This window comes from Bombus huntii, chromosome 6, assembly GCF_024542735.1.
Source record: "Bombus huntii isolate Logan2020A chromosome 6, iyBomHunt1.1, whole genome shotgun sequence".
Lineage (NCBI taxonomy): Eukaryota > Metazoa > Arthropoda > Insecta > Hymenoptera > Apidae > Bombus > Bombus huntii.
This window is the reverse complement of record NC_066243.1, coordinates 17,608,671-17,619,501: the sequence shown is the minus strand read 5'-3', so window position 1 is coordinate 17,619,501 and position 10,831 is coordinate 17,608,671.

The window sequence follows — 10,831 nt, the reverse complement described above, 5'->3', positions numbered from 1 at the left end:
ATAGTTGATAGAATTAGTCGTAAGATTGAAAAATAATTAGGTGTTGGTTATGCTCGATGGATTGGCCAAGTTGGGTTTCTTTTTCTGTTTTCAGATTTTTGAGATCGATCTCGAGGCGGTGCATTTCAAACGTAACAAATTCTAGTCTAAACGTTAAGAGATCTTCCTTAGAAGGGTAGGTGTTGATTTTGCTGGTGGAATTGATTGCAAGATCGATAGAGAAGATTTAGATGCTAATTATATGCTGAATTTTGAATAAAGCTCGCAATTGAACTGGTTTCGATCCCCTTCTTTAGATTTTTTATTTAATCAGAGAAATTCGTAGAAATGTTTTATTCGTGAAATTAATGTCGAGGTAGTATATTTTAAACGTAGTAGATTCTAATATTAAGAAATCGTAGAAATTGTATATTGAACTGATTCGTTAGGATAGTTGTTTGTTTCAATGATGTGCGTATTTTTTCAATTTAATAAACATACTATATTGTGATTTAAGCGTTTTTATGTATGTACACAAAAGGAAAGTGTTGTTCTACCATCAGATTTGATTTCGTTTCGCATTTTTCTCTTCGTCCTTGTCGCTTTCATCACAAAGATTACATTTAAATGATTAAATAATAGCACGAGTATGGTCATCTTTATGTATGAAACAGCAGGTTTATATCGCGATTCTTCTGCAATCGTGAAAGCAAGATCGAGATTTACAGAGAGTAGAAACATTTAAAATTCTATTTCTTTGAACGAAAGAGAAAATAGATGTTCCTGTATCCAGCGACGTGTTTTATAGTCTCGCGTGAAACATCGGATTGCTATTAGGAGTTTATTACGTAGAATCGATGTGTGCTAATGCCTTCTTCCGATTACGAGATTGGTCGAGCGATTGGTTCGATAGAATCTCCTTAAAATTCTATATTCGATGGAAAAATGACAGAAAAGACTCGTCTCTACATCGAGAGATAAGTATATTTTATGGACTATGTTTGTAAATTCTTTCTATCCTAAGGTCACGGATCTTCAATCTTAATGTTAATACATTTCTAGCGATGTAAAACCGAAAGAAATATATTATATCTCTGTAAAATTTATTTATCTTTCTTTTGGGTCTGTAAACCAATTATATTTCGGATAAAATGTAAAGTAGCTAGAACTCGAGAAATATTTATATGCAAATTACAGAAAAGTAGAAATCTGAAATCCACCAACTGTGAAATATTACTTCACAGATTTTCTTTCGTTCATTTCTTAAATTAACTTCGTGGGCCTTCGTAAAATTCTCTTCTCCATAAAATTTGAAGCAAACATTGTAAGATAGAGATTCATTGGGAATAATTCTATCGATCTTAAACGAACGATAATACCATCGATCTCAAAGGAAAAGAAATTCGAGGAATATTCTATTAATATACATAATACGTATCAAAATCAACAGACGAAAGAAGATAAACAAGGGAACGCGCCAACAAACGAACGATATGAAATCGTGGCTGACAATGTTACAGTAAAAAATTTGCATAATCGCCCGATGTCGTCGATACCAATTTGCATATGCCATTCGTTGTCGAACCAGTTGAAGGTGTGCAAAATATGCGAGCAACCATCTTCAACGGAATTCGATTCCATTTCTTTTCTTCGATCCGGCAGTACCACTGGTCTTTTACGGTGTACGGATTACTATTCACTTCTCTGTTGTCGTTTGGTAAGGTATAAAATATTTATTATAAGACATATACGATATTAACGAAAGAATGTACGAATACAGATTCGATATAAGTATTATACACTAAGATTCGAAAATAATACAGAAATCTACATAGAACTCTTTGAAATCGCGTACGCGTAAATCACAATTTCAAGTTGACTCAATTTCAATCATCTCACTCAATTTCACGCATCTCTGGTGAAAATAATGTTAAAGCATTCTCAAATATTCGGACACCTACAGTTAAAATAAAGCCAAAACACTCTCAAACGCTCAAATACTCAAATATTCGACAAGAGCGAAACTCTTATTCGATTAACCAAAAAAAAAAACAAAATATCTTTTAATCGAGCGCAACGCAACGTGTCGAACGCGCCACTCTTTAGAAACTTAAACGTTCGCGCGTGCGAGCTAGCGGTATAATTATTGCTTTCTATCGAATTTAGATCATTGCCGTTGAAGCGATGCCGATGATCGTCAAAGACGAATATCAACGACTCGATCGCGATAGCGTACGATTAGCGGTGCTCGATCCAGGAATAAGGTTCGGTGCACGCGTACGTCGCGATACTTGGAAACGTCGGAACATGATCTACTTACCGCGGTAGCCGCTGGATCGAAAAGCAATGAGCGGTAAAATGCAGCGATCTACCCACGGTCGTCTCGTATCCGCTGTCCAATCACCGCCGCCACGTACAAAAGGTGCACAACCGGCCTGCGAACGTGTCCATCTTACGAACGATCCAACGCGCCTATACAGCGTACGATATACCGGCCGTGTAGGTGTCTGTATTCGCGCCAGTGTGCGACGAGTGAGAAGCGTTATATACAGCGAGTTGAGTGGTGCATGCCGCAATACGCGATGCACAAGCTTCATTAATGAGTCATCGAGTCGACGCGGTGCCAGATACACGAGCCACTATCGAGCAATGGCTTGCGCCCCGCGGCGAAGAAGGTGAAGTACACACAAAGTCGAGATGGCCGTGATAGGGCGGTTCGAGGCAGTCGAATTCGCGGAAGTGCGCTGAACTTCGTGTGAATTCATGGTTATGGAGTAACGGGTTCTCGTGCATTGATACCGCGCGATTGCCTTTATATCGCGTCCGTTAATGGGACGCGTTTGGAAACGTCTACGCGGCCGTGTAATTGGCAGGCGTTCCGCCAAGCTGCGGAGGGAATGCTTAAACGGCTGTTTTTCACTTCCACGTAAATTCGATAGATCACTCTGTATTTGAATTTTTCATAAGGTTGAAAATGAGATTTGTAAATCGAGATATTTCTTGAAGTATCTGTACCTCGCGAGATGGACGATGTGCTCTGTTACTGTTGATCAAATATGGAGGTGGAACATAGCTGGAAAACTTTTCGATATCAGAAAATTTCTTTATCTCAATATTCTTCTATTTCGATGCTTTAGCATTTAAAGTTTAAAATTTTATCACGCAAGATTTGTAATCGATGTTCGTGTATACTGAATTATTGTAGATTATCTTTGGTTATTAATTGTATCTACGTGTTATTGAACCTTATTTCATGGAACTGATGTAAAACTTCATCAGATACGGTACAAAAAAATTGCTACGCTAATACCAGACGTAGGATCGTCGATTTTCATTAAAATTTTATGAAAACGCGATGTAAAATTCACAGACTGGTTCGTTTAACGTCGCTACAACAAAACAGGACTGACATATATAATTTGAGAGATATTTGCCTGGCCCGAAATTACCCTACTATCTGCAATTAAAGATGGAATATTTTATGGGACTGAAAGAGTAGGACGAAAGAAAAGAAGAAGAGGATGTAAAAATCTCTGAAGACAAGCTCGGAGATCTTTTCAAAACGATCATCTTGCTGAATAACTTTCCCCGGTAATTATCATGCATACGTGCCCGTACTTTATAAGATCTTCGTTTAAGCATCCACCGCTTTCCACCGAGTTTCGTTCTGCCCCCGTTCCCTGGCGTTTGTTACGATGCCGCGGAGACCTTAAGAAATAGTCGTACGTCAGAGTATTATTATATAGCGCTTTAAATGGTAGCGATAAATTACGGACGCTGCACCGAGCGCTTAATCGCAGCCACCTTTTAGGTTACAAGGAAGATCAAACTTCTGGCATCCTTCTGCATCTGACTTCCTTCTCGAAGATTCCGTTCCGTTTGTTAATCAATTTCCTTTGGAAAGTTGCGTTCTTCCAAATTTATTTGTGTCGTATTCTTTCAAATTATGTGTCTTCATCTGCATCGTATAAAACATAGGATACTCAAAAGTTTAAAATTACTGTGTGTTCCAAGAAAGCCGGGAATTTAGAAAACAGTTAATTCAGAACTCTAATAAATTAGCGGGTGATTCGAAATATTAGGTTCTCCGCAAAGTTTCTTTCGTTTTATGAGGAAATAATAGACGCGCAACGTCTCTTGTTTTATATTATTTTATCGAATTACGTGCGATCCATTTTGTTCTGTTGAGATAAACACCGCGATATTTCACAGACTTGGTTTCACGTTTGTACGAAGGTGCACTGTTGTAAAAAAACACGTTCGCGAAAGAAAGACACTTTTCGGACAACCTAATAGATACAATTCGAAAAACGACATCAATTTTTTGATCGGTACAGATAGTGTAAGTTTTTAAATGTACATAATCCTCGATTAAGAAAGCACTCGGAAATTTCGAATTAAGAAAATTATCATTTAAAGAAATTTAGTTCCTGTAGTAGACTTTTATCTATAAGGATTGAATCAATTGTTCGGAATTAGTATAATTCGGTAAAATATTTTTACATAAAAATTGGTGGCTGTTTTCTGTATTCTGTACGAGTGATTCGACTGATGGATCAGATCAAAGCTATTTTCGTCGCGATACTTCTGGAATAACGTCATCGCGAACGGAACCTGAAATTGGAACGAAGGGGAACACGAAATCGTAAAAACTCCACCTGTTTGTATTGTTATCTTTACGATCTATCGGGAACATTCGATGGAAAAATCTGGTCGAGTACGTCGGCTCGAATCGTAAAAATCACGAGGGAAAAAACACGTTTCTTGACATTGTAGATTCATTCCTTTCGGGTGCCAGATTTTTATTTCTTAAGTATCAGAGAGATATAAAATTTTCATGCAGAGCATTATCGTATAAAAAATTATGCTGTTGCTCAAACGACATACAAATTATTTATCTCTTCTCAATTTTATCACGACGTTCATCAAACTTTCTTAACTCAAATACTACCAATGCTTGACTAATTAAAATTCTAGCTCATAAACGTGTTAAAAAAGGAAACTGTATATTGACTAATTTCAATTAATTACTGTGTACCTTATAATAGCAAAAGTATTAGGTTGATACATATGAAATATCGTTTCTTTGTATTTGACAAAATAACACTATTCGTCGAGTTTCCATCATAAATAACTAGAAAAGACATCCTCCGTTCCACCTGGATAACTTTTTAAAGTACAAGTTACTTTAAAAGAAACTATCACGTTGATAAAGCAAAAAATACATTCTCCAATCTACGTGGCTTCCATACCCCAACTAAGATATGCCATTTCCAAAGAAACTCTCCACAATTAAATTTTTATTTGAACAAAAAGCAACGTAATTTCATATGCACCAACCTAATAATTTATCTCTTCCGTGTTATCGCGAGACTTGCCAAACAGTGCCGCGTGGCCCGAATTCGACCAAGTACACGTACACGCCGATCAAAAAAAAAAAAAAAAAAAGAAGAAATACGCGTCAGAGATCTAAAGAGCAATCCCGGGTGCTTATCAACGAGCCCATCGAAAGAGGCTCGAACGATGAAAAGTCAGTGTCCTTACCCGGCAGCGAAAGAGAAAGCAGACGAGGTTTCCGGCTCGTGGCTACGCCGGATCATTACACGGAATCAGTCCTCTTCCAGATGGTATCTCGGGAGATATAAAGTATATTTCGATGTATCCCAACGAGGATGCAGGATCGGGAAGTTGGCGAACCCTGGATGGCATCGGCATGGCGTTGGTCCATATAGGGGAGGACGCGTTCGTGGCGAACGTTCGATGAAAAATGCATATGCAAATTAATAAAGCCAGGATCGAAACGGTGCCGCGACACCTTCGAGAGGATTTTCTCGTCGCCCGATCGGTTGGATCGCCGCGGGTAGATCCCTCCGCTCATCTGCAATGCCGCTACTCGACTTCCTGTTCAGCCGCGCACGAGCGCGTGGGTGGCGACCGTGCGCGCGAGTAAATATACAATTTTGTAATTGGAAGACTTGTTTATGGAGGATAACCGTAAACTTGCGAAAGAAAAGCTGATTGGGACGACTGCGAAACGCTTCGATGGATTTTCAGAATATAATGAGTAGCGCATGGAAATACCGAGTTCGGAACGTTGATTGATATTTTTTCCTTGTCGAAGATAGAGTATCGAGAAATATACGCGATTGTGTGTTAAAATTGTGCAATGGTGATTAATTATTACTTCCTGCGAATGTTGCAGAAGTTGGATAACGTACGATGGTGAGAAATGTCTATAAGATGTTTCGAAGACGACGCGGAAGATAAAGTTTAGATGTCAGGCAGAAAATTAATAAAAGCGGACTTATCGGGCGAATGGAAATTTTTAATTTCATTAGAATAATTAAAAATTGAAATCATCGAATATACCTACTGCATATTATACGCGTACACTTTCCGCTAACAGAAGCTCCTGCATCGTTTAGTTGCAGCGTTTATCCATTCAAATGGAACCACTTAAAACCACCGGAGATAGAGCGAGATAGAATCCTTCGTACGCGGAGGCTGATTTAAATAAATCTGAATACCATTAAGCCGAAGGAACAACGGAAAATCAATTGTAATTGTTAATAATCGTAATACGGGCGCCGTGTCTCGGATGCGTTCTACCTCCCTCGTGCAACGTGTCTCTTTATAACCCCCTGTCTCCCTTGTTCAGCCAGCGGCAAACTCGCTCGTCGTGATCTGGTTACATAGCTACCCGTTATGTCGCCAGTTCGAGCTACATTCTTACCCACTCCCCTGGTTCTGTGCATCTGTGCACGCTCTTACCCACCATGCACTCTCTTTTACTCTCTTCCTTCCTCTTTTTCGTGCTCGAATCGCGTGCAACCCTCTCGTTCTTGCCCTCACGACACGAGATATAGCCACAGGTACACTCGGTATACGTATATACATACGTACATCACTCTGGTTGGGCTTCCTGTTCCGCCTCTCTTTCTCTCCCTCTCTCTCTCTCTCTCTCTCTCTCTGTCTCTCTCTCTCTCTTTCTCTCTCTTCCTTCTGGGCTATACGGATCGTTGAGGTCCTGATTCCTCTGCATGAAATTACGTTTTGAACCTTTGAGCTGAGTGTTCGCCGAGGATACCGTGGATAGGCGGTTTGATGGCCGCTGATGGTGTTCGTCGTTTGCGGGTTTCTTGGTCTTTTATTCTTTGGTTGAAGTGGATTACTGGTTCTTGTTTCGATTTTATCGGAGTAACCTTCGTGATTTCTTATTTTCTCTGTTAATCTTAATTTATTCTCAATTTCAAGTTAATTTGTTCCTGGGTAACAAATTAGTGTAATGATAGAAAATTAATATAACAATAAGATAAATAGATAAATAAATGTGGAAAGTAAAAAGGACGTGAATTTTCTAAAATGAGCGAGATACGAATGTTCAAAGTTTTGATAAATTTCTGTCGATATACACGTCTCATGCATTTGATCATTGCAAATAAATAACGTTTCTTCGCTTAATTTTCCGTTATATTGCGAATGGTAAGAAACTTGGTAGCTACGAGCAAGATAGTGATCTTGATACAAAACACAGGGAGCACAAGCTGAAACAGGATCGATAAAGGATTGATCTGGTGACGTTTGATTCCGAGTAAACCCCGAGTGCCGCCATTAGGTGCAGGCGGAAGTTTCTTGCTGATTTTTTGCCGTATCGCTCGCGTCACGGCACGAGGAGGCTGAGGAAGCGGGATCAAAGCGTGCGGTCCGATCAAGGGCACCGATCTTCTGCGTGCCCTTTTCCAGACAATTCGTTCCACGGGGTTGTCCGGTCAGTACACGTCTGCTTCGAATCATAAGCAGCGCTCGTTTGTCGCGCCTGTTCCTTTCATCCGGCAAACTTGCTGCTTGAAACTTTTAATTGGCTCCGAGTTTCGCTCGTTTCCTTTGTTAGAACGTAAAACGAGATTTATTCGAGCATATTTTATTTCAATTCGCTGCTATCTAACATAGAAAAGACGCAGAAAGATACTTATCTTCCTGCGAAAGTCGACAACTCGTTACTCTACGTTTACTTCACATTTTCGCTAATTCATAACTATACCGATATCTTTGATATTAAACGTTTTCTTTCCGTTAACCGTTAACAGATTATTCGCCGTAGAACCGAAGTAAACCACCGTATTTGTTACGAACCGCTGCTAAAAATAAATTTGAATTGCCTAAAAAATTTTTCTCCACGAATCCACCCGTAAAACACAGGTCCCCGTATAACAACCCCATGAATTCCCACCGCGATCAGCCAACAAAACCAACAAATCTATTCAACCAGCCACAAAACGCCCATCAGCGTATCGTACCCTTAAATACCCCTCGTTCGCGAACCACCATGCCACCCGTGGAATTTCGGACGGCGAAACGAAAAAGAAACGTCGACCGATTCACCGGTCGACTCGAAAATTAAATCTCGATCCACGGAACGTTCGTAAGGTGTAGTGCTCGCGAGGCGGAAAAAGTAAACGAGAAAGATGCGTGCCTGGCGTAAAGCCGGTGGGGAGTCCGTGCTACGGGCGCAATGATTTTAAACGGGCTTCACCGACATCATTGTAAATATCAGCGGCTATATGGCCTCGTAAACAACCCCCTTAGTAGGTCGAGGAGCGGAGTCGTCTCAATCGCGGAGGAGAGAGCCCTTTCAGACGCGCGTCGCCACGTTCAGGCGTATCGACGCCGCGTTGCACCCCACTGTTCCAAACACCGGCTTCGACCGAGCCGAGCTGAGTCTCGCTTTTTTTAATAGCCCTCGTAAACGCGAAAGACGACCGCTTATCGCTCGCGCGCACTTAACGTCGCGCTACGTTCGAGCGTCGTTAAAGGTCGCCCTCGAGCTTTTCGTCCGATCGACCTGAACGATGGTGCGTTTGGCCACGGGGGCCACGGTAATGGCACGTCCTTTGTATTCCTTTGTGAAACCTGGGTATTAGAGGGAGAGATATCGCGCAGCTTCGAACGCTGGGAAGCTCGAAGATAGCGGAGAGTTTAGCGCAGAGTTAATGTGCGACGAGCAATGAGATTCGCGGATAGGAGAGACTTCGTCGAGCTTTTACTTCTTAATGAGTCTATTTGCTGTGCATGGAGCGTGCTAGTAGGGTTATCTACATACGAGAGGAGATATATACACATGTGTCTGATACGGTGATTGAAGCAGATTTCTCCTTTATTGAGTACAGATGTTGTCTAATATTTATGCGCGTGTAAAGTTACTCTTTTGTCTTTTATGTAACGCAATAAGGGAATTTTAAAAAGAACAAATACCAAAATAATTTGTCTTATATGTAGTATATAAGCTGGTCAGAAACTGCTTTTATAGATTCCATAGGCTGACAAATCGAGGAATGTAATAATTTTACATACACTATTTTCTTGCAATTCGTGATTAATGAAAGTAAATCATTTATATATTAAAAAATTGAAGATTAATCGCGCATCTGAGTAATGAAAATAAAGAAACACGAAAGACGAAACGGTTTAGTAAGAGCCGTAAAGTAGCTCATGTAGCATTAAACATTGAGAAATAATTTCGTAATCCTAATTAATCTCCTCGCTCCTCTATAATCAACGTACGCATGAAACTTAATTTCAATCGACCAACTACACAGTCACTTGACGGAATAAAATTTTATCTAAAACCTGCTGAAACATACTCCTATCGTTTCTTTACAAGTTGTTAAGTATTCCAAAACGAACGGCGTGTACGCAATTAAGACGGTTGTCCCTTTTAATTAGCTGAAAATGGATCGTCGTTTAAATTGCGTCGCGGCATCCTGTTATACCCAGCCGGTTATTTTTCCGTCTCGATGTCCCGCTGAACAAACAAATGGTGCCGGTGCTCGTCGGGGACATCATAAAACCGCAGTTACAAGTTAGAATCCCATTCGACCGGACAAGTGTCCCGATACAATCGTATATTCGAGCATAATCGTCGAATCTTCCGTTGGTGGAGCCTCGATTAACGAACCTGGGCCACGTCGCTCGGCCGGTTTAAGGTGTAATAAACGAGCCACAGACCAGCTATTCGGTCAGGCCGCATTGACATTCCGCCAACGAAAATATATGGGGATCTCCGTACGGATATTAAGAAACGGGACATGTATTCTCGTGCCACGGATCAACGAACTCCTATATACAGAGTATTGTGCGTTTTATTTGTTATTTTCGATGAGATTTGAATAAGCGAAGGTGGAATATAGTAAATTTTAGTAAACAGGAAAGCGATTCGGTATCGCTGAGCGAATTTTATTTGTGTTGGAATTTTTTTTCCAACAAAACTAGATTTAACAAGTGGAATATGTTGCTTGTCGATCTATTCGCGAAATTATACAAAGCAAAGATAGTTTCCACCTTAAATTCACTTAATCGTCAGATTCACCCGTTTATTTTAATCGTATTTCTATATTATCTTATTGCAATGAACGGTACTTTGATTTTTGAAATATTTGAAAATAGAAGGTACATTCGTTTTGATAATTACGTATTTAATTAGAAATTACGACAGATGGCAGATGGCCTCGAATTTAGGAAACGGAAAAACATGCGCTAGATATTTATTATCGTTTAAGGGAGGTCGTAACGCACGAGAAACCTCCGTGACCTCGTAATTGTATATTTAATGATCTACAATAAAGCGAACTTAATAGCCCGAAGCAAGCCACCGGAGATACTTGTGTTTATTAATTAATAGTTATCTTTAAAGAGATATAGCTTCGTAGAGGGAAAAAGTCGTAAACGTAATTAATTTAAGCGATTTCTCAAGGAGATCTAGGATAATTTAACACTGACGTAGAAATCTTCCTTAATCACGTAATAAGAATAAACAATTCTTGAATTACTGCCCTGGATTCCAAAAGGCAAACAC